Genomic DNA, 24,506 nt, shown 5'->3' with positions numbered 1-24,506 from the left:
GTATGCCGTAGCAGCTGTGCATGATATAATATAATATTAATGTTATTATTTAGACTGACGCACCACTATTTACATACAGGGAGTTTTTTTGGGATAATATTTTTTGCGTTGCTTGTTTGCCATTGATGTTTGGTAATTATATTATATTGATTTGGGTTATTTGATGCATTGCTAATAGGACGTGTACCTACCTCAAAAAAAAAAAAAAACAAAACAAATGGTTTTAGGTCAAGTTTCCGACTGTATATATATGTATATATACACTATATACATAATATTATACTATATTACGTCTGTGTCGTAACGGTCCTGTTGAGAATTCTTAATTGAATATCGGAAAACGAAAGTGTTTCTAGACGGAAAATAATAATAATAATAATATTGTATATAATATAGATGTGTGGTGGAGGAAGGTCTGCGTCACAATACCGCCGTCGTAATGCGTGTACGTATATTATCTGTATTTTAGGCATTATAAAATAATATATTGTTTACCTTTCCACAACGATAATGCCTAGTTGATTAGAATTTGTGGTGTAATGTTTTATGTTCTCATAATATTTTGGTGTGATACTTGGATCTTTGTGGTGGTGACGTTTCGACAAATGTATTGTGATATTTCTTTGGGATAACTGGATAAGGGTTGATAATTTGTTGTATAAAAAAGACTTGACTAGAATCCCTCATAAGCTTGGTATACGGATGCTGTGACCCGTGGGTATCAACATTTTAAACTTTCTTACAAATTTTTATTTTAATACATGGTTACATTTTATGTAACGCGTTCACTAAAAACTGAAGTATTTTTAAATTTTTCTAAAATTTGGGTGGGTTGCAGTTCCTTATACCTTCCTGGCTACACTACTGGTGTATAATGTATTATTATACGATTAGCATTAGGTTTACTGTTTTCCATGTTACATAGGTATACTATTGAAAGGTGTGCACTATTTGAATATTTAATGTTGTTTCCTTTTCGGTTTTTGATTCGCTTTCGGTAAAATTAAAATAATTTTAAATTACGTAATATTTTATTATATTTTTTTGCATAATATGCACTTAGTATGTAACTTTACAATGTATATTTAAATTTAATATAACCAATAAAATAATATATGTATAAAATAATGTAACATAATATAGAATAGGTAGGGTACTTACAGGATTTACAATATAAACGAAAATATAGCAATTAACAAACAATAATAGATTTTAATGTAACATAAATATTTAATTATTGAAGATCTAGAATAATGTGAACTAGTTTGTTCAATCTAATATTGTAATATTTATTGTTATTAGTGCAGCTCATTTTACATTAAACATACATAAATATTATATTTTATAGTACTTATTATAGTTTTTGCGAACTAGTTGCTCAAAATACTGTGGTAGTGGGTGTTCTTCTATATGTTTTCTCATTTTGTATCGGTAACGCACGTACATATTAATTTTATGTATGTAAACTCTGATTCGTATCACTATTAAAATTTAACGTATATTGTGTATTTGTGTGCAAAATGTATTTTTTCTTTAATTATCACATAAGATTAATATCCTTTTAGTTTGTAGTTTTGAAACACAATGTATTTTATTTACAGTTGGTTATGTCTATTAAGTATTAATTATTGATTAATCATCGTAATTTTTTTTCAAATTATTAAGTGATTTTTGAACAACAACGGTTTTGTTTTTTAATTGAACAGGAAAGTTACCTATAATACTATATTATGTATTGTTATATGGAAATCAATTATTTCAGTATATTAACAACTATGCATAACGAGTTATCTAGGTACTAAAAGCTTTTTCATTGTATAGTTATTATTGTGAATAAAATAATAAATAATACGGTGGTTTGCGCGCGTCGAGTAATAATAATTATGCTCTTTATAGTGTCAATTTGTTTATAATATTTTGGATTGATATTATGCGTAACTATATGACAATGACATAGGTATAAAATAATATGCGTTCAATATCGAACTGTTGACGTTGTTAATTCGGTTTGTACCTACTACTTATAGCTACTTATTAATTTGTTACGAAATTTATTCTCGTTATCAAAATGTTTGGTATAATAAGGTACATACCTATTAATTGTATTCCGTCACACCAAGCAATTTCACCAAATCGTGTTCTCTAGGTATTCTTGTAGCTACAGTTAAATTAGTCTGTACCGAATGTTTATTGTCGTCGTATAATATGTCATCATAAAAACACTACTGCTGCTACAGTAGCCATGCACGTTGCTATATTATTGTCATATAATTATAAATTATAATATTGCATGGAAATTAATGTATTGATGTATACTTAATGTCTGTAATTTGAGATATAGGATAATGAATTGGATGATTGTTTTAACAGTGAACACTTAGTACCTCAAAAAGTATTAACTTTTTTTTAAAAATATCTGTTTACATAATTTGATTTTATTCCAAAATAATATATTATTAATTGAAATAACTTTTTAAGTTATACCTATACTTTTTTTAAATTATTTTTTTGATGAATCTAGATGCATACAAATTGAATTTAAAATTAGTTTATCAGATAGTTAATAAATTTAAATTTTGGTGAGTGGAGTAAATTGTAGTTTAAGATTTTACGGGGTTTCCCCTAGTCCCTCCATTCCGCTCATTTAAAATTAAAGTTGTTAAATACTTTGGTATAAGATAAAACTAATCAACTACTTATTTAATAACCGATATACTTATATTTTGCTCCGGAAAATAATATGAAAAATATCTACATAATATGTCGTCAATCAAAAAATTAAAAATGTTTGTGATAAATAATTTTAAAAATAATTCAAATATGTTATTATAAAATGGCACACTAAAACGACCGATTTTTCAAAGTTCTATCATAATTCATAGAAGATATTAATATATTAGAATGAAGTATAGAACTGCTATTTATTAAAAAAAAAATATATAATATATTTTTTCAAGATGACTGCCAATCTTTTTTTCAAACTTGTGCCGTTTAAGTTTGAAATAAACCCAAAATTAATACTATAAGGAGCTGAGTATCTATATCATAATTTTTGTAAAATGATTATATTTTATTGCAAAATCATGTTGGTTTGATCTATTGGTTACATTTTCAAGTCAGATAAAAATGTGCGTTTTCGTATAGTTATAGTGATCAGGCAGTTAACGGAATCACAATTTACGGGATAAGAAATCGACAATTATAAGACAAGTTAAACATTTTAATTTTAATAATTTAGGTAGGTACCTACGATACGATATTGTTTAAATCGTATAACAGGTGATATCCTTTATGTTTATTAATACCTACTTTTGTAAAATATATGTAAAATATTGTATAGTTTTTATAAATTGTAAGAATTAGTATTTTGGAAGTTTATTTTTAATCGTGTTTACTGAAATGAAAACAAACAACTTAAAAGATTATTGTACTTGCACTATACTTTAATAGTCAGGATTAACACAGCACACGCCTAAGGCGTAAATATTTAGAGAGGGCGGAGAAATTAACGAAATTATACATTTATATTATCAGTGACCATGGTATTATAGCTAAATTAGTTGCTATTAATCTTACTAATTTCTTAAATACATTAATTATTTGACTGTGATATATTTTCCTTCGGTAGTGTGGAAAAATACGTATAAAGCGTTAGAAGTAAGTATACAATAGGTATTTGTTTAATTGCTTACAGATGGAAATTATAGGATTTGTCATAGCTTTTGGTGTGGTTTGAATTTTTATATTTTAATAATTAATAACTATGATAGAATTTATTTTCAAACTATAGTAGAGTTTATCTTAGTTAAATCTCTACTTGTTTTCGATTTCAATTAGTATTGAAAATCTACACTTTTATTTAGAATAGTAAGTACTGTTATTATGAAATTGGTGAGAAGGAGGGAGGGGGTCGTATTCACTAGTATATTGTTGATAATATATATTTATATATATAACTTTAATGATTATTCACAAATTATTGAATTAGTAACCTTCGCATAATTTTTAATTTAAAAAAAAATGAACTAATTTTTAATAAAATCTGTGTATATTGAAATATTGTTCAGTCATTTATAATTATATACTTGTATTATTTTAGTATACGTTAGTTATGTGCAGTTTCTTCTATACAGGTGCAGTGTATTCAAGTGTTCATATAATATATTTAATTATATGTCCTCCAGGAATTGCGTAGTTATATGTATTTTTTGTCTTGTATCGAATATTTTGCATAAATTAATATTAACTGTTGTTTTATTTTAAGCCGTTTATTTTTTTTGTAGAATTCGAGCAATATATTTTTTTTATTGTTAACAGTAATGTTCCTTTTACATATATACATTATATACATATTATATATGATATATATTTTTATTAAATTTTTTTTTAAGATTGGATATATCATATAAGGAATACTGTCTGTCTAGAGTACTGCCCGAAATAGGGGCATATAGTGGTAAAAAGTTGCCGACAGACATGCCCCTCTCCATGATAAGTATGATGCGTATTTCTTTGTATATAGCGATCCCATGTCAGATATTGGATTTGATGACTGATTTTATCAGTCGTTGAATGTATCACGTGTTACGCCATATTATGTAGACCTTAGGATATCCGACCTTGTCCACAGTTTTCAAACAATGTTCCAGCGCACAATAATTATCATGTTCGTTATTGCCGTTCGTGTGTAGGTTCGATAATTTGATTTACGACCATTGGTCATCGTTGAGGTTGATTTTTTTTCTTAAGGTTATTAATTATTATTCATATTATTAATTGTTACTGCATGTGTGCAGTATGTGTATCTATATAAACATATATAAATATAATATACAACAGTCATTATCGTAATAGTAATCATCATTGTTTTCACGACCCTTCAATGATATACTCACTATTTGTCATGAGGGTCTATTTTTTGATAGAGTCCGTGTAGACACATTTCGCATTACCTATCACCGGAACTGCACATATAGCCAAAGATAATGTGTTTCTTAAGACTTTTAATTTATTTTTATTAAGCGTTGTAATACGTCATTTGTTTAAAAAAGTTATCTATGGTAGCATGGTTAACGGGCATTGTAATATAGTTATTTTATTTCTATTTTATATACATATGAAACACGTATGATCGAAGGGTATTAATAAAAACAATAGTAATAATATGTATGACAATAATAATAATGAATAATTATATTAATAAATATTAATTTAATTATTATTGTTTTTAGCAATGATAAATATATAGACACAATTATATAGTGTTTTTAGCGTGGTAATAATAATATTGTCGAGGAAAAACATTACTCGTGTTTCAGTTTGTTCACCTCTATTTATTGGCAATTTGCCATTTTAGTAGGTAACTTTTTGGTATTCTCAAGTATTTTCCTTGTGTTGTCGTTGTATGATGCGTTAAGCTTACAAACGGCCATTATTATATTAGTTCTTCTGTAATCAGCTGTCGACAAAAAAATGTCAAAGCGAGATAAACATAGAACAGCATATATATACGTATTATACAATGCATAATATATGTATAAATACATGCATGATGTATGGTCGACTTATTTCGTTTAAAATCCGAATAACTTTAAAAAGTATCGAATTGTTTAGTTGGTATATATAAAACCGCACTAGTTTTGATATTTATCTATCAACTGATAATGCCAAATAATTTCTGTTATAACATATGAATTGGCCGTTTTTTTTAATAATATTATTTTGATTTTTGGTCGGATATTTTCATCAACAAATCACGGGTGAAACAGCGTAATATTTAATGTTTATCATCTGAACTATAGTCTCCGTGTATCTCGTCCAGTACACTATATTATTATACTATATCGCAGTGGCGTATATAGAAATTAATTTCAGGGGGGGTTAAAAAAAATTTCCATTTTTATAAATTCCAATTAATTATGCAATTAAAATTAATGCCCGTACCAACCATACATTTCGGGAGAAGTTTGAACCCCTACCTCTTCTCCCTATATACGCCTATATTGTATACTACTATATTGTATTTTTATAGATTTTGGTTGAACAACGCGACTATTCGAACAATCGATTGTGCATCAAACGTTACAAACTGTCGATGGCGTGCTCGAGACCAATACCAATGTATTGTAGGTACCTATATAATAATAATAGTCATATTTAAAATCGCATGTCGTTGCGCCATGCTTGTAACAATATTTGCGGCACACGGTTTTGTATACAAAGGATTTTTAGGTAGGTATTATACATTGGGGGACTGCTTGATTCGAGAATATATTGTGTAACATTATCTTACCAAAATACAATTTAAAACGTTTGTAAAAAAAACATTTTTGAATTGCATGATTAAAATAACACGTGAATGAACTTTTGTTCAATTGTTGGCTATAATGAAAATTAATATTGCTCGTTTTATTGACAATATCAACATTTTAAATTTGCTCCAAAAATGTAGTCAATATTTTATAAGAATTATATCACGACTTCTTATGTAATATTTAAATAGATAACGTGGTACTATGCACACGTAGATTTCAAATGGTCATTGCTTTTTTATGGACTATTATATATTATACTATAGGTATACTCTATTATATGTATATACTTAGTTTTACAATTGGTTCACTAAGAACTCCCTATCCTGTGTGTATTCATTGTCGAATAAGGGCTTTTATTTTATTCTGTTGACAATGTTTCGTGAGCATTTATATGTTTGAATAATTTTATTAATGATCATTGAGCGCCCTTCAGTATCTTCATATTACATAGTGTCCTTTAAAAGTTGACATTTCTTATTATTTTTTATATTATAATGTTGCTTATTCGAGCTATCTACTATAACAATTAGGGGCGGCTCCAGAATTTTGGTTTATGAGGCTAAGCCATAATGTTTGTAATAATATCATACCATAATAAATATTATTATAGTTGATAGTTTATTTACATATTTTATTAATAGTATAGAATATATACGATATACCCCTAACTATACTCTTTTATAATATGTCTATTTAATATAGTCGATGGGATAATAATATGTTTTTTTTATTGTAATTCTGTTTTTAATAAATTCAATTTTTTTTTAGAAATATGGGATTGTGAGGGGTGGCCCTTAGCCTCCCCGCTATATAAATTAAACTATAGTAATATAAACTAACGATGTGTTTTTATTTATTTTCTTTTGGCACTGCAGTGATTGATTTCTGGTTAGCGTGATAGTATTTATGTACTTATATATCCGGTTGAACGTTTGTTACAACAATAATTTATTCCTTCGACTAGGCTTGTACAGCGGTTGTGTGTGTGTGTTCGTTTTTTCCTACGTCGATGATGTACTGTGTTCGGAAAGTATGCCTTATGCCTACCGCAGTTGGGCGATCCTGACCTTCGTCAGTAGTCTTCCATAACTCGTAGCGGCTGCAGCAACGTCGTCGTTTATTAGGATTTTTTTCTTTCTCGCCATTATCGTTATGTTTGAGTTAAAAAGTAATGTCCAAGGGCGCTGTCTTAATCATCGTCTCCGTCTAAGTGTACTCTATCTCATCGTTTTTTCTTTTACTAATTATTTCCATGACTTCCACGTGCGCTTATACATTTTCCGGGATGTCATATGTTTGCGCATTAACATTGATTATAAATATTAATTTATAATCATACTAATATGGTATTAACGTTTTTTTATATTCATGCGAATAAATAATACATTAAATCGATGTTTAAAACATATACATGCTTGTTTATTATATGCTCTTTAACTAATTTTATATACTTATAATATATATTATATGTATATTTTATGGGTTTTTTTAATTAAATATAATGAATTGAATAAAAACGTTTTATTGGGTAGTTTAAATGGCATTCGATTTTTTAATTAAGGGGATTTCATCCCGTGATATTCTATCGTTGTCTAACACACGCGTGATATAGTATTTTAGACATGTTTTTGCCAAACATACCAATTGATCTAATGAAGCGATAAGAATTCTGAAAACAGATTTGAATTTGCCATCAAGTCTATTTAGAATCGACTTTTTCACAGCTTTGATATTTTCCTCCAAATTCCTAAAAAAATTATGTTAAAAAAGAGTAATCAAAAATTGCTGTATTTCAATTTTTGGAGAAGTTAAAATCAAAAGTCAAAAATCTGGGAAAGTCAATTTCAAGTAGACTCGACAACAAATTTAAATCTGTTTTTAGAATTCTTATCGCTTCATTGGATTAATTGGTATGATTAGCAGAGGATCCGTCTAAAATCCTATGTCGCGCGTGCGTTAGACAAAAACAGAAAATCACGGTATCGAATCCCCTTAACAATGTTTTGTATTTATTCACCGATGGGTATAATTCGAAATTGTTATCAAAATTGGCTAGTCATTTGCCCTTTAAAAATAATTGTGACATACTAGAAATACAATGCAATATAATCGTATGTATGGTTATTATGTATACAGTATAAGTACCCATATTAAACTGCAGCTACTTTTAGATCAATATAAGTAATATCAATATTACCCTTTTAAAATATTTCTGTTGAAATAGCAAATATCTGGTACTAGGAAGGTACCTACTTATTTCGTTTGCCTAACTCCATCGTTGCTTAAGTCCACCAAACGGGAAAATAGATCACTGTTATTTGTTACAAGACACACCACTTATTGAAGTAGATTTCAGTCAAAATAATAACAGTATTCTGTATAGTATAGATATATTATTGTTACATTGTACCGTGTAATTTACCTACATAGCCTGGTGGTAAACATCGGTATAATATGGCGAGACTGGTTTATTTTGTCTTAAATGACTAACCAAGTATCCTTATCAAATTTTGTAATTTAACCACTAGATAAGTCAATTGCCATGTTTTGTAACGTCTATATTACGAAGTTTTTTGCTATGATATTACGTATATTCGCTTACAGTTTATTTAAATATACTATCTATATCATTGTATTATTGTAATAAATATCATATATATCTATATATATTTAAAACTATAAGTATATTTTTTAGTTGTGAACATATTATAGTAGTTATGGATTACAAGCCATACCTATATAATATATTTGCAATCACAATTTCGGACGTATTTAATTAGTTTGAAGTGTGTACTTATATTAAATGACCAGGAAAATACACCTAAAAACTATTGATTATATTGTTAATCGAATCGTATAGCTTTGAAATATTTTTCAAATATTCAATTATTAATATGATTGATGATTCGTTTTACTTTAAATATGAATAAATATCGACTGCTAAAACTTCATATTTAGGAAGTATTATCAATATTGGAAATTACATACATAATTCAATATATTATATTGAAATAACTGGACATATTTTTCAAACTGTTTTACTGTTTAAAGTTTAAAAGTATTAAATTTTAAGATTATTATGTTAATGTCAACGAAACATGTATATAATTGTATTATCTAAATTTCTATAAAATAATAACTATAATTCACTTGTATTTTCATGTAAGTGCATTTACGTTTGAATTTTATTTTATTTATATTTTGAGTATACTATAGGTACATAATTTTTTTTTAACTTGTTTATTCCGGAATGTACTAACTTACTAAGTATACATCTTGCGTAGATAATTGTGTAATATATATTATATATGCTGTGCCATCTGGTAATCAATGTCTTTAGAAGCTACCTTTTTCAGTCTAATATTATTATTTTCATATTATTATTATTTTAAATTTAAATAAAAACTTTTTTATCTGTAGTACACTACAAATTTTTTAAATTGTTATTATAATATTTAGTTAAGAATTAATAAAATATTCTTGAAACAAATTAAACATATTCATAAATATTTTAGGAGTTATATTTCTTGATTATTTGTGGCTTAAATATTATTAACTTAAATTATAAATCAATATTTATTATTTTAACTATAACTATTTTAGCAATGTTTACAATAAGGCTTATTTTTGTTTATAGCAAGTTGTAGGTAATGTCAATATTATTATTGTGATAATTTTAATTTTTAAATCAAGGGTAGTCTAAGTACTATACTGTTGCATTTTGTACAATTAGGGGTATCGTGATTATTATTCTTTTTTAGTATACTTTAATAAATAATATTGTAAACTAGACGTATTAAACATTCATTTTGTATAAAATTTGAATGTTTTATCTAATATTTGAACAGTCAAATAGCGTCTACGTATAGTTTGCACTTTAAGATAGTATTGTTATACACACAATATGGGATATTTTACTATTTAGTTTAACATATACATGTGTATTTTGAAAACATAAACTATTTTCTAAACATAATTTTAATTAATTTTTATCCACTATAACTTTAAATATACCTACCTAATCATTTCAGATTGTCATAAATATAATAACAAAATAGAACAATATTTGTGTTGGAATTTATATTATTTTTTATGTAAGGAATTACAATTTACATGTATTATAATAGAATATTTAAACATTCATTTATTAGGTATCTAATTATTGTTTAAGTGGCAGATACAAATTTTAAAATTTTAGGGTACAAACGAACACTTAAAAACCTTGTAAAGCAAAAATAATTTCAATTGTTTCAGAAAAATTGTATTCTAAGTAATACTAATAAACATAATTTTTTAATAATTACAATGTATTCGTAATGCGAATCTTGCGTATCAAGGTTTAGAATGTTACTTTTATATATTAGTTTATTTTCTGTTTTTCAAGTTCAGATGGCTTATAATCATAATAGTATCGCGAATATTCTTAAATTTAAATTTTTCCTCATTTATAATCATATAATTAGAAAGATTACTTATGTAAATGTATATTATATTATTATGTAATATTAAGTATACTATTGCCTATTCGATTTATTTAGATAATTATTATCTCCAACTAAAGTTATATAAATAATATTCTACATATTCTATACAGCACATTTTAAATTCGTATAATATCTACGTACTACCTATATTATGTTTGTTATTGTATCTTATTTTGATAGCAGATAGAAAAAAAATAACTGTTTAATTTTAAAATATTAATATTTTCATACATTGTCGTTAAATACCGAGGTACTAATTGACCTTGTCATTTGTTAAGATGTGTTGTTCTATGTATTATGTGTTATCGACCTCCTACTTATCGTACGTTGTTGTTATACTATACCTACGTAGAACATATACCGTGCGATCACCGATCGGATCAAACGCCGTCTCTTGGGTAATCGATAACCTAATTCAATGAATGCGTTTTCTGACTTTCAAACCCATTATGTCAGGACAATAGTAAAATCGTCAAAACGATAGCAACAACTTACCATCATGTTAAATAATCCCTTTTTGAAAACTCATTAGATACCAGTTCTATATTTCAGACGGAATCGGTAAATTAGCAGACTAGGATTTATTGAGTATTCGTTATTATTGTAAATTATTTAATTTTTCTGTTTATTTGTATCCTTGAGAAAGCGGAAGTTTGTGTACATGAGACACAGATGATCATTGTCACTATTTTGAGTATTAAGACTTCTAGACCATTTTGTATAGCCACAATAGTAAACAATAATCATTTTCAACCTGCACGTCTTTGCACCAACTGCAAACGACTTTGTTGACCTTGTGTAATGGGCCATTTTAAGTTGTACGATTTTGATCACGTTGGATTCAATTCACATATTGTATTAGTATTCTAATCACCATCGTATATATGAAACAAATATTTAACTGTATAGTGAATCTCACAGCGATTACCGAATATTATTATCTACAAAAAACTGCGTATTATACACGTATCTAAATATAAATGCATATTGCATATATATGTATATTGTATATATTTATTTTCAAAAATCAAAACTATTTAGTTCTTATTTGTCATGCTTTCGCTTGTTATCTTAATGATTTAGAACTGTATTTGGACTGAAATTGTCTTGATATTAGCTAACACATTGTATAATAGCAAATAATTTATCGGAACATATAAATTATTATCGGTATATTGTACTATAATTCAGTTGATTAAATATTTTTATATTAATAAGAATTTAAAAAAAATAGATTTCATTAAAACAAAAATATATGTCATTCTATCTATATTAAAACTGTATAATACCCATTTCACATAAATTCATAATTACATTTTTTGCTGTCAAATATAGTTGGTGTATATATATTTTGAATTTTTTATTTTCATTAATTTCAGTAGCCTGAAATTTTATTGTAGAATGTATATGTCAATTCTGTCATATCGCCAAGTATTTTGCAAATAATTTCAAATCTCTGGTGTAAAAAATTATTCTCGGCTATAAATTGTATTAACAGTCTTTGAAAATATAACAAATAGATTATAATATTAATAAGTATTACATTTTTCCTACTGCAGTTTTAAAACCAATATAATATGTACGATGTACCTATTTACTCTGTGTATTTGTATATGTTGGTGTCTTAAATTTCAGAGACGAGTAGATGACTATTGTGTATTCAAAAATAATGTTAAAGCTAATAAAAAGTGAAATTGTTTTCATGTAGAATGTGTGTAACTACTGCAACTTCATAAAAATTATAATTTTTTATAATATCCCGCAAACAAAATAATGGCATGTATTTGTACAAGATTATAAAATAAAATATTATTTTAATAAACTTTTACGTCTTAATGGTTTTACCTTGTAATAACACTTTAAATATCTTACTATTTTAGCGTTCGTGTAAAAATATTTTTAAAACTAATTATTAAAATATATTAATCAATATTATTAATTAAGACAATTTGCTATTTATAAAAACTATAAATTATGTATATAGTTTAAAATTGATATTATTGCGAAAGTTGTACAACTGTATAGGTATAGGTATACTATACGATTTTATGAATAAAATATATACAAGAATATTTTACTCATATTCATCGTGTTTAAGACTAACACTTTAATTTTATCTCGTTCTTATAATGACCTTTGATTTATTTTACTATATGTCTATATCTATTCATTTTACTTTATCGTTTACATATTTTTGTGTACCTACACTTTATTAAATTCAATAATACTAAAAAATAAAAAAATAAATCATACTGCCTGGGTGGTAATAATAATTGTAATTTATTAGGTACTTTACTATAATAATAATGTAAATGTACATACTTTGTATACACATAGGAATATGAGCTAAGTAAGTTTCACGACAAAAATATATTACGAATATGTATGTTAGACTCATGCATTCATGATTTTAATCCAATATTCGTAATCAACTTTTGTTGCTGGTCAATATTTTAAAATACCATTGTAAAATTTTAATTAAATATGAGTTATTTTTTTATGATTATCTAGGAAAATATCATTACATAAAAAAATTATTATAAAGATCTAAGACATTAAAAAATATAATAATTAATAATTTTTTGTTTATTGATAAAGAAAAGTTAAATTGACCATTTCACCTACTCGTAGGATATATGTGATGTAGAAGTTGTAGAACTATGCGTTGTAAGTGATTATTTATAACTATAAATTGTTTAGGCTCTATATTTACTTGTATCTAAAATATGCATAATGTAATTTTTTTTACAACATTTCTATAAAAGTTTAAAAAATTACTAAATTTCTAACTTATATGTGATTCTGCTTTTTGAAAAAAACTTAAGAGCTATTTTCAGACTACGTTTGGAATCTAAATAAGTATATTCTAGCCTTTTATTGTCGAGTATCCATTTGGTTTTTTGCAAATATTTATACTTTGTAAAATCATGTTAAGCATATTAATTGTTCACACTTGTTTGATTCTGACAAATCGTTCACGGTCGTCCATTACTTTGTGATAATATAATAAATTTATAATAAAACAAATATTTCTAGGTTAAACCAATAATAGGTACACCATCTGCACGACTGCTGCATGTAATGTATCGTATAGTAGGTACATAGTAGTCATAGTACTGTATAGTAGTCTTAGCGATTTGAAAAATCATATATTTAATTTTTAGTGACTAGAAAAATTAAATTAAATTTTTAGCAAACTCGCTGTCGTTTGTCCTTAACACGAAATTCAGTGGTATCTTTTGTTTGTTTATAGTCGTAGAAGGCAATAATATGGTATACGGTGTGTGATGGGGAAAATGTGTACGTATAATATATAATGTTGTATATGTATGTTGAAACTGGTTTGAAGGTTATAATCGAATTATGACGACACGTTATTATTGTTTTCTGTATGCCATAAATATATATTGAAGTACGAAGACGTTCAATATAATGTAGAGAAAAAAATCAACCAGTGCCAAAAAATTACCGTAAGTATATAGTGAACTTGCAAGTCAGCTGTGTGCATATATAGGTTTTTGTGAAGGGCTAATTCAAACGCGTGTTGCACGCGTATGTTTCGAACATTTTTGAACTTTGATAACCCGGCCCAAACATAAATATAATGTAGATAGGTATACCTATATCAAAATTATATAATATATTCATAATCGTATATTATGAAATATATAGATCTGTAAAAAATAAAAATTCGTTATAGGACGTACGATCGACGCACTGCAATATATACGTATATTATACTATATTCATGATCGCCTATACATTATATTAATGCCTCGAAAGGAAAAAATACTACTGAGGATCACAAGAGATGCAGAGTTGCTTCATGATTTTCGTGCAATATTATAATATTATACATATCAGCTATTTTTCTTCTTGTACCTATTTGTTTTATGCTCTCTGCAGCAGATTGTTATCATTAATCATAATATTATTTCACGTGATAGTTAACATATTTGTGTATATTTGTGTTATGCGGAAAAGTATTATTGTTTTAATCGTCTTCGATTTTTATCATATTCATCTTGTTCTAAGATTTTACACTATCGAATATACAAAACGAAAATATGACAACATTTTTGGTTGTTGTTTTTTTACGCTGCTAATAAAATTTAAATTTTTAATTGTTGTTGAAACGCTGACTTTTTTACACAAAAAATAGGGAATTGTCATTACTATTTAGTATATTACGGAAAAAATAATAGTTGTGGTAACTATTTAAACAGTTCATTTAACCCTAAATATCAAGTTAGCAAAGCGACAGTTATCCATTTAGTTGTTATTTATCATTCAGGTTTAGTTTTATTTATTTAGTTGTACTAACTGTATAAATTGTGATTGTGGTTATTGCAACTAAAAATATTATAATATGTTACTACGAAAAATGGTTGTCTTATTTATAAAAATTAGGTATCCTACATTTTCGATTAATTATTGTAACTAAATACAAATGTTTAATATATTAACTATATTAACTTATATACGTATATAATAGTATATAATATAAACCAGTGGTTTTCAAACTTTTTTTATACACGGCACACCGTAAACTTCAAAAAATTTTCACGGCACACTGACCTTTTTTTTAGATGAACAAATTTGTTTATAATTATATATACATTTAATAAGAAATATGTGATTGATGGGCTAACAAATATTTTTAATTCTTGGACGAATAGTTGACACATACCCGCATTTTCTTATATCATAATTCAGTGCAATCGATAATTTATGGAAAAACCGCGGCACACTTAGTGGATACTCGCGGCACACTGGTGTGCCGCGGCACCCAGTTTGAAAACCACTGATATAAACTATTAAAACCGCCCTGCACGCTTTTCACGCGGTTACTCGATTACGCTTTTTTGTTTTTAATATACAACGTGCCGAAAGCTTTGTTCAAGTATTTATATTTTACATATTATCCAATATCTATTGGCATAATGTATATTTTTCAAGACCCAGCGAGGTACTTTATTATTATTACTCAACGCTGTATATATAATATTATATTGTTTGCTCTTCTTCGCACGTTGCATTATGCGTGCGTTACTGTGGTGTAGTGTCTCTTCTCTCGAACAGTTCAACACATTTTAAACGCGCTGTTGGAGAGTATGTAAACATCTAGAGGATCTATAAGAAAGATCTACGAATTTTGTTCACAACGTGCATCGTAATGACTATACAAATGGTTATGGGTATAGGTTTTACAATTTTTAAAATTTTTTTTTATTGAAATTTCTTTTTCAAGGTGATTCAGTGATATTTTATATGTATATAATCATTAATTTTCTAATAATCATGTAAAGGGGGTCACAATGACTTATTTGAAGGCTAAAGCTGTGTGTGATTTTTTAAATACGCAGTTTTCTTTCTCTCACTCACTCACTCTCTCTCTCTATCTCTCTTAGGTATTATTTAAAGGTATATTCATTCGCCAAACAAGTTCACTTTGATATCTCGATATAATTGATAAAGTATTTTGACATTGCTAGATAATTGGAAATTTTGTCCAATGTATATGAAATGTATATACCTACATAAATAAAAGTCGTTATTATAATTATAAGATATTAAAACATTTTTGTTGTGGACTTTAATTTTGCTGATATCAAACGTATTGTATTTATTTTTAGTAACTTTATTATTTTACCATTTAATGTTCTTCTGTTTATGATTATTTGAAGATTTACATGCATCAATGTCAATCTTACAATAATTTACAGTCTTAGGTTAATTGATAGTTGATAAATGTAGAAGAACCCAACATGATGTTCGAATACACTTTTGCAAATCATGTGTTTATTGTGGATTTGCCGACAAACTATACATATACCGCATCGTCCACACCGATGATATAACAACTATTACATTCATAGTCCATGGTTCAACACTCTCCGACCTTGATTCCGAACTCTTACTGGTATTAACTATTATACAGAGTTCAAAAGTTTCACACTTTGTTGTTTTTTTAAAATATTTTTAATAAACCGTTTATCTCTTTTTCAAATATAACCATTAACAACAATTAGTCAAATGATATGCCTTGATGTGAAAATTAATGATTTAATAATTCGAATAATGGTTTCGAAATAGAATCTATTAAAATTATAATCTACACAGGAATTAATGAACTGTATTATGTAGTACTGTAGTAGTTTACACAGAAAGTATTTTCGTAATAGGCACAAACGCGAATTATAGATGGATGAAATTAGTTGAATACTTATCCCTTGCTGAGCACAACGAACCTACATTTAATGTTTTGAATTAGATTCTGTTTAAGCTTTTTCTCCGAAGGATTAATTTTTCTTATCTTATTTTTGACAGTTAAATTGTATTTGTCAAGTCTTTCTTAATATAAAATATTTTTCCATTAAAATAATACTATAGATATTGAATTCATAAGCCTAACATAATTTTGTAATATTTTTGTTTGATTATTGGGCAATCAAATACCTACACACAAAAATGTAATCACTTACTTTGAGGTTTTACAATATAAACCAAAACATAATGTGCATACTATACAATTATTATATATATATATATATACTATAATATATCATGTATATTATAAACATTAACATTTTTTTTTTAAATGTCAATTGTTTTATCTTTATATTGAATAATAATACGAATTTGTATGTTTCACAATAATATTATATATATATATCAATTATGCTTACTCTAATTTAATTGTATTATATCGATGTCCTATCGAGTTGATTCATACCTATAAGTATTTTACATTTCATTATTTTTAAATCTGATTTTTGTGAATGGTTATTGTATCATTTATCGAATGCTTGCGTCCCGTTGAAAACATGCAAAAGTCGTTGAATTAAGTAAATAAAGTTCAGAAGTGATAATTCTTTAAATACAATTAAATTAATCAAAACATTTAAATTATTTGAAAAATTCAGGCCTATAAATAAATTATAGGCATATAATTTCAAACGTTTTAGTAATTCACTAGAAAATAAGTTAATATTAAATATAATTTTAATTATGCTGATAGTTGTAATAATTTTCAAAATGCAGATTTAAAATAAGCAATAAAAAGTTTTTTGACGAAGATAAACGAGGTAGGAAAATCTAAATAAAATAAGTAAAATATATATGGTACATTTCATTACTGAAACTTTAGTAAGTATTTACTTAATTTATTATAATTTTAGTTTAAGATAAAATTAAATATATTCATTGTAACGCTGAACTTAAATTGACAACCGCTATATTTTTGTTGCTCAGGTCAAAAAATAAAATTTAATATTAAGTTTTTAATTGAAAAGTAAGTAGGTATTTAGATATATGATTAGGTACTAAATACTATAGATATAGGTACTTATAACTTACAATTATTCCAAAAGTGTACCTATTTATTACTGTTATTATTTTAAAATTGTCACTTAATAAATTAACAATAAACTAATTTCTAAACTTCTCAGTAATTTATTTTAACTTATTTTTTTTTATAAAATAATTTATCTATTATTTGTCAAAAACTAACACATTTTGTAAGTAATAATTATATAATCTACTTGCGGTTATGATAATTTTTGTGTAATCCTTTTGAATGTTGTCTATTTGATTAACAATAATTAAGTTGTTTTTACAAGAGTAAAATTATTTTTATTTTTAAAAACATTAAAAACTGTTTTAGTAATGTTTGCATAGTATTGTGTAGTGAATAATATCGTAATGGGATTAATATTTAAGTCTATGTAAAAAAAATATAAGTGTTCATGGTCCGGCGCGCGATGTGTGTGTATAAGAATTTCCTCTTAAAACAATAAATGTTTTATGTGTTCCATTTTTAACCTATATAAAGTAAAAGTATGAATATGTAAATCTATCCATAGCGTTAAAAGTGATTAGAAATGATAAAACTACCTTAGGTATAGATAAAATTTGGTTTGCACAATCGCTTGTCAATGACTGATAATTCAATGTGAAAGTGAAACGATCGAAAAGTCGTCACTCGTTGCACGTCGTTCAAAAACTTATTTGCTCGTCATGTGTGTTTAGAACGGACCTATGTAGTTCAATGGCAAAAATAATAGCTGTGTTAATTTTAAAAAAAAAAAATTGTTTTAAAAATTTGTCGAGTTATTCTAAGAACGATTCTATTATTAGACTTATTATTAATCAGCAGAACTACCTATTATAATAATATAATATTATAACATTGCATTTTTCTACGTTCACGATGTAATAAATATCTGATGAACTAATATTATACGACCTATTTTTTTTGTCAAATTTGTATTAATAAAATATTTTATTATTTATTTATGATATTAAAAGATAAATAACAGTTATGAAAACGTATACAAGCCCATATTCTTTTTAAACAAAATAAAAACTAATTTTAATGAACTAAGACACTAAGTATAGGAATGTAGGTATACCATGGTATCTATACTTTAGAAAATTGAAAGATCAAATGGTCGTTTGTGACGCCTTTTGGTTATCAAATTATCATATTTTTTTATAGACCGTCGTATACGCAATATCACATGTATTCAATGGCGTTATTATTTTTAATATGCATATTTTTACGTAATCCACAAACCCTGTCTGGAATGCTTGAATGTTGATTCGTAATAATATATTAATAGTACATTCAATGTCTTCACTTCGTTCAGAATCTAAAAAGCCTATATTTTGATTTAAAAAATTAAAATACATATTTATATTTAATGTATTTTTATATTATCCAGCCCATTAACTATATATTGGCATTATAGTATAGTTCGTTGTGTAACTATCTTATCGTTAACCGTGGTATAATATAAAAATATTTAGGAACGCAAACACATTTTAGTTTTTAATTGAAAATAAAAACATTGCTAAATATTTTTTTTTTAAATATCGACTTTTAAGGCGTAAATTACTATCAATGTTTCAGATAAACCAATTTAAGAAGCGTGTTGAATTAGTATAATAATGGATTTGAATACACAAATGAGTTTAGTGTATAATATTATATGGTGCCCCCGACTTACAAACGTTCAATATTGAAAAATTGTTTTCAGCGGAATCAATTTCGTGTTAGGTTTAATATTAAAGCGAACTGAGACTTCGTACCAAACTTATGAAAATTATGTGTGATTTAAAAATGCTCATAACTGGCGGCTTACACAATAAGAATATCGTAAAAAATCGATGTATAAACACAGATAATGTTAAGTACTTACTATATATACACGCCGCGGGTAAATGGTTTTTTTAAAAAAAATAATAATATCGAAAATAATAATATAAGTTATGTTAACCTATCCTTATGTGCCGCCGCCGCGTGGGATGTGGACGGCGGAAAACTCGGTCGCAGACAGCCGGGCGGCGGCGGTGGAAATTCGCGCGCGCGTGCGAAAACAGCGGCGGCGAGGTACGCGCGCGCGTGCTGGTGTGTGCAATTGCCGATATTTAATACTTTCTCGGCGGCGGCGCCGTAGTGGGGCTGGTGGCCGTCGGACCCGGCGGCGGCGGCGGCGGCGACGGCCCGCCAGTCTTCGTACACGAACAGCGCCAACGCCACTCGCGTCGTCGTACTTACTCGCCGCCGCCGCCGTGCGTTTTTTCCGCGTATTTTTGTCGCCTAATCCGCCGCGCAACCGCGGCTCACACCCGGCCACCACCCGCACACCCCGCCACGAGAGTGCGTGACGGACAGCACAGCTCGCACACACGTCGTGCGCGCAAGAAAAAGTCGCCGTTTCGCGGAAAAGCCGAAAGCCACGCATAGCCGGCAGACCGGATCGGCATTTTCACGTTCGAAAAACCTTCTTTCTGCCCCTCATCCGTGATAGTATAGTGAGCCCCCGCGGTCCGTCATCAGTCGTGTCTGCGGCATCATCCCCTCGGCTTGGTATATACTCGGTATATACCGCGTAGTGGTCGCCACGCGCACACATCGAATTATATTATTACTGTAACGCACGCAAATATTATATCATATTCACGATTATTGTTATCATCAATAATATAATAAGCACTACTATATTATTATCTGCACGACAGCAACAGCGACCCGTCGCCGACCACCGCCGCCGCCGCAGCCGCCGCCAATATCGCGGCGAGCCCGCGAACCGCTGCCGCATCCGTCGTCAAGTCCGTTTTCCCGTCGCTCCGCAAAGGTATGCAAAGCACCGCCATCATCATCTCACACGATCGGTGTACACACCGAGTTAATTGTATATTATTACACACACATATATATGTATGATATTATTGAATGGTTCTTCTTGTCCGATGTGTTCTCCTCTGCGATCGGCACACGCTGTACGATAATGATATTACGATAGGCGTTATGTCGTGCGGAGTTAACGATTTTCAAATCGGCCGCATATTATCTCATATAGGTACACTCTCGCGCCGCGGTGTCGTCCCGTCCGTCCGTCGCACAGTCGCTGCAAACGTCCTCTCGCGGACAATCATTCAACTATGACTGCGGTGCAGTCGTACTTACTGTGCCCGGATAGTGTACGATGTGTACTACTATGTAGAAGTCGAACGATATAAACTTCGACGAGTTGGGTTCGGGTACGATATCATCAATAATTGAACGCGACACACCACGAAAACGGATCGGAATCTATAGCTTTTCACGCTCTTGCGCGCGCGGTCGGTCTGTTTTATCTTCCGTATTATATCATACCTACGGTATGCGCTGTGTACGATACCGATGCGCGTCACCACGACGATAAATCGATTTGGCGCGTATAGTATACATTTTATAGGCGTAGGTATGATATATTATTATTGCATATATTAACGATAATAATAATAATATCATCCTTAGCGAAGCGATCCTTCCCGCCACTGGATCACGTGCACGGTGCGCAGATACGATAATAATTCGGCTAATCGACGACGACGTTTAATAATAATATAATAAAATATTAAAATATAGTATATACAACAAGCGGCGTGTAACTCGCACTCGCGTGAAATATATTTGGCGAAAAGACGCGACATATTTAAAATACGTTTATATATATATATTTTGTGCACACACACACAACTCACACGCGCGCGCAATGACGAAACACGTCTGGAAAGCCTTCACGGCGTTCCAATTTGAAACTCGTATGTATGTATGTATAGTGTGTGTGTGTGTGTGTGTGTGTGTGTATGTGAGCGTGTGTACCTACCTACAATTTTTTTTCATCCCGGTATATCATTACCTAGACACAGCGGCCGTGTTGTTATATTATTTTTCTGTGGTATATACCAGTTTTGTAAACGAGTTCCGTTTCCACGCACTATTTGACGGTCGTCCGAGTGATGATGGAGTCCCCGTGCGCGATGCAATTTTTTCTTCAGACGCGTAATACGCTTCGCACATTTTTTTTAATTTAAATTTTTAAATTTTCCCTCTCTTTTCACTCTGCGGGACAGCCTCAGTTATCTTACATCCTCGCGCGATGTGTATATATTCATGCGACGGATATCGTCAAGCGCATATATACTTCATCCTTAATATCATGTAGGTATATAATAATTATTGTGATAGATTGTATTCATAATAAATATATATATATCCTCGCCGCCACGTTTCGGGCACTCTTCAGCGTTATACAACACAAAATGACGTTTTTCAGTAGTTTTTTTGATCGAAATATAATGTATACCTATATAAATATAAGTATCGCATAATATGCTGAGACCTACAGTATAATATTATAAGAACTATGTATATGTAACTCTATATCGGATCTATTAAGGTCGGTGAATAAAAAAATAAAAATAAACATGACGTATATATAATATAGATATAATATGCACACCGTACGGTCAAATTGCTATTGTCCAATTTCCGTTCGAATTGTGCAAAACACGCGAAAACATTTTGTTAAATATAATCGAAATAGGTCAAAAAATTTAGCCACAAACCAACGCCGACTGTGTTGTAAATATTATATATATTATAACACATATGGATGTATATTGTACATATAGATGTGTGTAATATGTATAATATTATGTCTGTGTGTGTGCGCGCACATACGTGAATGACATATAGAGGGAAAGGCATTACATATATGTATTATAAAGATAATATATATACATGGTCGTATATCGATGCGTTCGGAGTTCTGTTTACACTTTTTTTTTAAGTACAGGTTGTTGCCATTTACAGAGTTTTATTTTCATATTGGGTACAATATTTCGTACTGACGTTTGCGCGAAAACAAAAATAAAATTACGCGTTTTTGAAATACAGCAGCTAACGATAAACACTGCAGATCAACACTGTTATCCGCGAGCGATTCTAACATAATAATATGTATGACCTAGACCTAAACTGCACTCAGTGGATACGTATTATGCTTGTGCGTGTCTGCGCGTTGTCTTTCGAAATAAATATACTGCGTTTATATAAAAAAAATATTGTCCGGCTACGTGTAGTTAAAGTTATAACATTTTAGCTTAAGTGCAAAACGCCGTCATGGAAGTTTCTAAAAACTTAAATAAAAACTGCTTTTACAATAATATTATCAAAGCAAGAATAATGCTAGGTACGTCATGGATTAAAATTCCTACTATTTATATGTATGTATGTTGTGTAAACATTTTGAATATCTAAAATTATTATACCTCCGTTAAAAAATGTACGCTTAAGCTTCGATTTTGGTCTAAATATGAGTCTTTACCTATACTCCGTGGTCACGTCCACGTATTATATAATAAAATGGCTGCGTTATTTTATAATATTTCGTATTCTTTATAAGTATATAACACTTTGTCGTTGTATATAATATTATACGACGGATGTGCTAGATTTAAACAGGGGTACAAGGGATGCAATGATCCGGAACCTCTAGGTTGAAGTTATTTTTTGGGCCTTAGGTTGAAATTCTAGATTTTCTAACTTTGTCAAGTAATAAATTATAAAGAATAATGAATAATGGTCAAGAAAAAAAGTATCTTAAAATATTGCCTATTTATCTGTTGATTCTACATTATTATGGATTCAATTTATAGGAAAACATAAGTCATGACGTTTCTAGTAGAATAGTTTTCTTTTTTAAATTCATGTTTACTTTTATCGATTACCAAAAGTAAATATCACTAATACGTGATATATAACTTATAAATATTAAGTCTTTAATAGGTCCTATTATATTTGTTGTTGCATCCCGGTTTTCCAAAACTTATATCTGACACTAAGTCAGAAAATATTGTCAGGCACGTAATTTAGGAGGGGGTGATAGGAGCGACCCCCCAAATATCGTACTTTAGTAACTAATAATTAATAAAAAAAGCATTTTTTAAGCCTCAACTATTCTGAAAAAAATTAATCGCCCCGCCCCCCCAAAAAAGCACCTATTTACGTGTCTGAATATTGTATTCATGTCGAAATATTATATATATAATATATGCATACAAAATTAGGGATCCAACTAACTAGTGTAGTTTCTAAAATAGTCATGGACTCAATGGGCCTCGAATCGCCGCTCATCGAATAAGTCATAGTAGCTGGTGATATAAAATCTAAACGTTCATTGCGGCTGTTAACAATTTTATATTGACGCTGTATATATAAAATTTAATACTATAATATATAATATTAGGTTTATATATTCTTGTGTTATCATTATTATTATCACGTGGCACTACGTCGTCGTAGACTTTGTTACGTAGACTATAGCTTTAAGCTTACCCGAGGAATTTAATTGACATTTCCTGGACCTGCAGC

The 24,506-nt window shown here is 28.7% G+C and overlaps 1 protein-coding gene across 2 annotated transcripts in view; it reads left to right on the top strand.

Annotated features, from left to right (window-relative positions):
• Nucleotides 1-24,506, top strand: part of LOC132923343 (elongation of very long chain fatty acids protein AAEL008004-like) — a 44,812-nt gene that overhangs the window by 3,442 nt on the left and 16,864 nt on the right. The window contains exon 1 of one of the 2 annotated variants that reach the window (XM_060987274.1): nt 20,802-20,940. The exons of the other annotated variant lie outside the window; for it this stretch is intronic. The gene's annotated coding sequence lies outside the window, so the exon portion shown is untranslated. Of the gene's footprint in view, nt 1-20,801; nt 20,941-24,506 lie in introns of those variants that run through there. 2 annotated transcript variants of the gene reach the window in all.

Source organism: Rhopalosiphum padi, chromosome 2 (assembly GCF_020882245.1).
Source record: "Rhopalosiphum padi isolate XX-2018 chromosome 2, ASM2088224v1, whole genome shotgun sequence".
In the NCBI taxonomy this organism is placed as follows: Eukaryota; Metazoa; Arthropoda; class Insecta; order Hemiptera; family Aphididae; genus Rhopalosiphum; species Rhopalosiphum padi.
The sequence above is the reverse complement of the archived record's forward strand: the minus strand, read 5'-3'. Positions and strand labels throughout refer to the sequence as shown.